This window comes from Ananas comosus, unplaced genomic scaffold (assembly GCF_001540865.1).
Source record: "Ananas comosus cultivar F153 unplaced genomic scaffold, ASM154086v1, whole genome shotgun sequence".
NCBI lineage: Eukaryota > Viridiplantae > Streptophyta > Magnoliopsida > Poales > Bromeliaceae > Ananas > Ananas comosus.
The window spans coordinates 19,152-24,846 of NW_017890817.1; the positions used below are offsets into that span (position 1 = coordinate 19,152).

The window sequence follows — 5,695 nt, forward strand, 5'->3', positions numbered from 1 at the left end:
GCTAACTTTGATTAAAAGAATTAAAGTGAGCAAAATAATACAAAAATGGTGTGAGATAATATTTTATTGGACTTAAGGGTGTAAAATATAAGTCTGGAATGACTCGTGTTGGAATCGGAGCGAAAACAGAAAATTTAGAATTTTCTGTAAAGAATGGGACTGATAAATTAGCAGAAAATGCACAGTGTCAGAAAATTGTGAAAACTGGAGGAGATGTCAGAAATATTTTTATGAGGCGAGATTTAAAGTTTCAGATTATTCTGACACCCGTAGAGAGAGAAATAGAAGTCGAAAGCTATCGGATAAAGATTGCAGTTCGGTACAGTTCGCGGAGACCAAATGGGGTCGAAACTGAAATGTTAAAATTTCTTTGGACTTGTTATGTAAAACCGAACATGCCTGTCAAATTTGAGCGAAAACGGACATTCAGAAGAGCTCCAATTAAATGTATCAGACTAGAACTAGACTGAAGTGATAATATTGATGACTTGTGGACCTAAAGGCAATTGTTACATTGCTTAGTGGTTTCCACTAAGCTGCCAGGAGACCTCCATTCTTATCCTCTCCTATACGCATAAGAGAGAGAAGGAAAGGGAAACAAAGGAAAGAAAAAAAAGAGAAGAAGAAATTGATGAAATCGGTGCCGTTCGACGAGCCGATCGATCCCCCGCGCGCGTTGGATTTTTCCGGCGCTTCGACTGCGAAGTTTGTATTTTATTATTATAATTTCAAATCAGATCTTTTGATGAATTTTTATGGTGGATCTTAGGAGAAGTCATTTTGATGGATTTGTGCTGAAATTAAAAAGGTTTAAACTATGGATTTTGGTTGTTAAAGAGTGTAGATGCTATGTAAGAAGCCATGTGTATTATGTATGAATATTGGCAGCTGGGGACTAAGTAGCTATCATGCCGGTTATTTTGTAATTCCTGATTTTGGGTTAGGTTAATTGGTCTAAAGAAAAAAAAAAGGGTCTAAACTATAGATTATGGTTGCTATATCTTCTATATGCCATGAAGAACCTATAACCAGCTATAAAGATGGAATAGTATGCAAGTGAATTGTTTGTTAAAGAGGTCATTTGAGACAGGTTAGTCATAATTCCTGATTATGATTTGTGGTATTTAACCTAAGAAAGGGATCTAACTTGGGGTTTTGAATTCTACAAAAAACTTGTATGTGTTATCAAAACCTAGTGGAAGAGTTATATGTTGACAGCATATATGTGAACTTGGGCTGCTATATATGTGGCATAATTGGTCTAAAAAAATGGAGTTGTAGGAGCATAATTATAACAGGAATTTACATCTATTAGAGGCTAAAGCTTGTAGATGCTATATAACATTAGAAACTATAATATGCTAACAACGTGCAAGTAAACTTGGGTTGTATATGAAAGTTGTAGGAATGATGTTATAGCTAAAGTGGATCTCTTGTATTCCTAGATTAGCTGGTTATGGGGTTCTTAGATTAATGGTTGAAGTTGAATTGCTCTATAAATTTGTATGGAACTTGTGTAAAAGAAGTTATATTGAACTAAGCCTAGAAATGCACTTTTGTAGGATTCGGAGCCTAGCTTAGAATTGATTACATGTAAACCTAATTGGGGGTAAAGCGAACGCGTTGGTGAAGTCGGTTCAGCAATCCGTCGAGCCTACGCGAAGATATCGCCAAAAGAACATTTTCGGCTACAATTATCGCGAGCGCGGGTCGCGGTTCTTGGAAAAGTGCGAGAAGCGCATTTCTCGCAATCTGGTACAAAATAAAAGTGGGTTGTGCTTACCGAAGCGATTAGGTCGCTTCCATGTCAAAGTAATCTTTGATTCTCATTGATGCATACATTTATATGGAAAGGAATAGATGATGAAATGATTACATGAATCGTGAGGTCATAGCTAAGTTATCTACCATTGCAATATGCACATGAATGCATTGATAATCATCTCAAGTAATGTATGAATATTGATATGCGATAAACATGTTAGATGCATATAAATGCTAGATGCATATGAATGCTAAATGCATATAAATACAAGAATTGTGATTACTAATTGTATATGCTTAAACATATATGGAAGTGAATGCTAGGTGCATGTTAATATATTATGATTAAGGTTGAAGTTATGTGAACTTGACATATTGTGGACATGCTAAGTTTATGAGAGTCGGGTATAACTCGATAATTTTAATGGATTAGAAATCTCGATAGGGACAAAGAAAGTATTAATATGTAAATTATGAACCTAGGCAAGGATACCTAGAATGACACATATAGATCGAGTGGCATGAACCCAATGTTATTAAACATAGGTCGGACATAACCTAATGTCATTAAACATAGGTTGAATTAGTAAACCTAGAGTCGAGATCTAGGTGAAAGAACAAAACCTAGCGTAAGTGAACCTTGGTTATGATGCATAGAGACACTTAGTAAAATTAAATTAAGTTATGAATTATAGTGGTAATAGGACCACTAGAAAGTGAAAAGTAAATGGTATAGACCTAGAAATGTCGTCGACATAGGGTAAAAGAGTAAACCCTTAAGTTGTGAAAGTGGGTTTCGGAATCCATAGAAATGGTGCTGTTGGCAAAATAGAATCAGAACTACGGGATCGACGGTTCTCCTCTCCCGGTAGTGATTCAACGGGATTGACGGTTCTCCTCTCCCGGTATGAGCTCAACGGGTTTGACGGTTCTCCTCGCCCGTTCAGCTCGAGCGACTTAGGGTCACGGGGATCGACGGTTCTCCTCTCCTTGTGATGGACCTAGTGTCGCGTGGACTTAAGGCTGAGGTGCTTGTGAGACGTCCTTCACCTCGAGCCTGACTTGACGCGGTACTCCGCGGTTGATTGACTCAAGACCGAGTCGAGTGGCTAGATGGCTAAGGTAAAATAACCTTAAGAAAGAATCACCAGTGGGCATAATATGATAAAGAACAAAAAAATAAAGAATAAAGAGAGTAGCTAATGAACGTGAATAGCTAATAAAGAAAAGAACGGCTACAAGTAAAGAATGGTTAATGATATAAAGTAGAATCAAGTATTCTACTTGCATGATTTACAGGTATTGCATATTGCATAGCATCGATACAGTTGCGAGGCAAGGCATGGTTTTATTTATTTGCATACATAGTCAAATATATGTCTATCTGTTTATTAAACTAACCTGCAGTTGCCTCCTTTGAACCTGGTGGGTCGAGCTCTTCTCTTGGGTGGCCGTACCCACTGGGAACTATATTTATATAGTCCTCACCCCCGTGTTGTTTTGGGGGTACAGGTTACACGCGAGCGGCGCGGCAGCGCGAGGACAGGGTGTAGCTCCGTAGATAGTGCCCTACCACGGAGACCAGAGATAGCAATACCCTGAAGAGGTCAAGCTCAGAGTATAAGTATGAATGAAACAAAATTGTAGTAAAAGTGTATAAGTTGTAATAATTTAAAGGCTTATGTAATATTGTAAAAGTAAAAAAATTCTGAGATGAATGCTTGTAATAGCGTAGTTAGTATTTTATGTTTTTGATACTGATGCAATCTGTGGTTGAATACAGTTCGTGTTTGCAACCTCTTGTATTGCATTGTATAGATTGTGACGCCTAGAACGTACAGGGGAGGCTCTGTCCGTTCGGCTGTCTGTCGGCGTGCCCGAATCCGACCAAATAGGCGGAGCTCGGGGCGTGATAGATTAAGTGGTATCAGAGCATAAAAAGAGTAATAGAAACGGTTTAGATGGACCTAGGAGACCTAGGATAGTAAACCGTAAGGATTTATATTCGTGAGAGACGAGGACTTGTGACGTGTGGCGAAAGATAAATCAATTGGGTCAAGTTTAGTAAACCTCTAAGATGGATATTAGAGGTAGATTCAAGATTCAGTTTATTCTCAGCCAAGTGAGTTCATGTTGGGTCGACACAACATGAAACCCAGGGATGGGAATAAGCTTCCTTGCATGACTTTCGCCCGATTTGAGTCTATATTAATTAATTCGTATTCGACCGAGAGGGTCGAGGACTAACTGAGTTGTCGTGTTTCAGGAGGCGATGGCACCGCGTAGGCGTTCGTCTAGATCGACGCGGGATGGGACAGATGGTGTCCCTGAGCAGACTAAGGCGAGCGGAGACTTGGAGCTTCGCGATCAGTTGGCCACACTCGTGGGAGTGGTGAGGCAACAAGCGGATGTAGTGCAACGTCAGCAGGACGCTGCTCTGCACCAAGAAGAGCGGATTAAGAGACTCCAGGAGACGGTGGATCAGTTAGTAACCGCACCAGTTTCGGCTCGTCGTGTACGGCCAGGAGTCACAGCGGAGGCATTTCAGTCGGGGTCGAGCAATCCGACTGCTGTTAATTCAGAGATGGAAGCTGAAAGGGAGCGTGCTTTAGCGGCTCTTATGACTTTTAAGTTTGATCCGCCTACTTTTGATGGAGAAGATATAGACCCGTGGACCGTAGAGTTGTGGATCGACTCCATGGAGACTTTATTTGAGGATTGGTACACTGTGGAGGGGGACAAGGTGCATTTAGCCGTACATTGTTTGCAACGGTCAGCGAAGGTGTGTTGGAAAGACATCAAACGGAATCTGTCACGCCCTGGGACCGGCTGAGGCCCTCCCGGTAGCGTGCCCAGACCCGCCATATGTCTACACATATAAGGCGTCTACAGCAAAAGCGGAAGTAAAGCAGGNACCTAGAAAGGTCGTCAACATAGAGTAAAAGAGTAAAACCCTTAAGTTGTGAAAGTGGATTCCGGAATTCCTAGGAATGGTGTGATGGCAAGAATAGAATCATAACTACGGGATTGACGGTTCTCCTCTCCCGGTAGTGATTCAACGGGATCGACGGTTCTCCTCTCCCGGTATGAGCTAACGGGTTTGACGGTTCTCCTCGCCCGTTAAGCTGGAGCGACTTAGGGTCACAGGGATCGACGGTTCTCCTCTCCCTGTGATGGACCTAGTGTCGTGTGGACTTAAGGCTGAGGTGCTTGTGAGACGTCCTTCACCTCGAGCCTGACTTGACACGGTACTCCGCGGTTGATTGACTCAAGACCGAGTCGAGTGGCTAGATGGCTAAGGCACAATAACCTTAGGAAAGCATCGCCAGTGAGTACAATAAGAATAAAGAATAAAGAGTAGAGACTAAAGAATAAAGAATAGCTAATGAACGTGAGTAGCTAATAAAGAAAAGAATGCTATTGAGTAATGAGTAACGAATGGTTAATGATATAAAGTAGAATCAGGTAATCTACTTACATGATTGACAGGTGTTGCATATTGCATAGTAGCGAGGCAAGGTATGGTTTTATTTGTTGTCTAGTCAAATATCTATCTATCTATTTGTTAAACTAACCTACTGTTGCCTCCTTTGGACCTGGTGGGTCGAGCTCTTCTCTTGGGTGGCCGTACCCACTGGGAACTATATTTATATAGTTCTCACCCCCGTGTTGTTTTGGGGGTACAGGTTGCACGCGAGCGGCGCGGCGGCGCGAGGACAGGGCGTAGTTCCGTAGATAGCGCCCCACCACCGAGACCGAGATAGCAATACCCTGAAGAAGTCAAGTTCAGAGTTCAAATTGAAAGAAACAAACTTGTAGTGAAATTGTATAAGTTTTATAATAACTTAAAGGTATTTGTAATATTGCAAATGTAAAAATCTAAGATGAATGCTTGTAATAGCATAGTTAGCACTTTATGTTTTTGATACTT

The 5,695-nt window shown here is 41.1% G+C and overlaps 1 long non-coding RNA gene across 1 annotated transcript; it reads left to right on the top strand.

Moving 5' to 3' along the window:
- Nucleotides 1–561: 561 nt before the first annotated feature.
- LOC109704287 lies at nt 562–3,336 on the top strand. Its single transcript, XR_002214268.1, has 3 exons — nt 562–705; nt 1,563–1,768; nt 3,277–3,336. It is a non-coding gene; the product is annotated as an uncharacterized LOC109704287 (long non-coding RNA).
- The last annotated feature ends 2,359 nt before the right edge of the window (nt 3,337–5,695 follow it).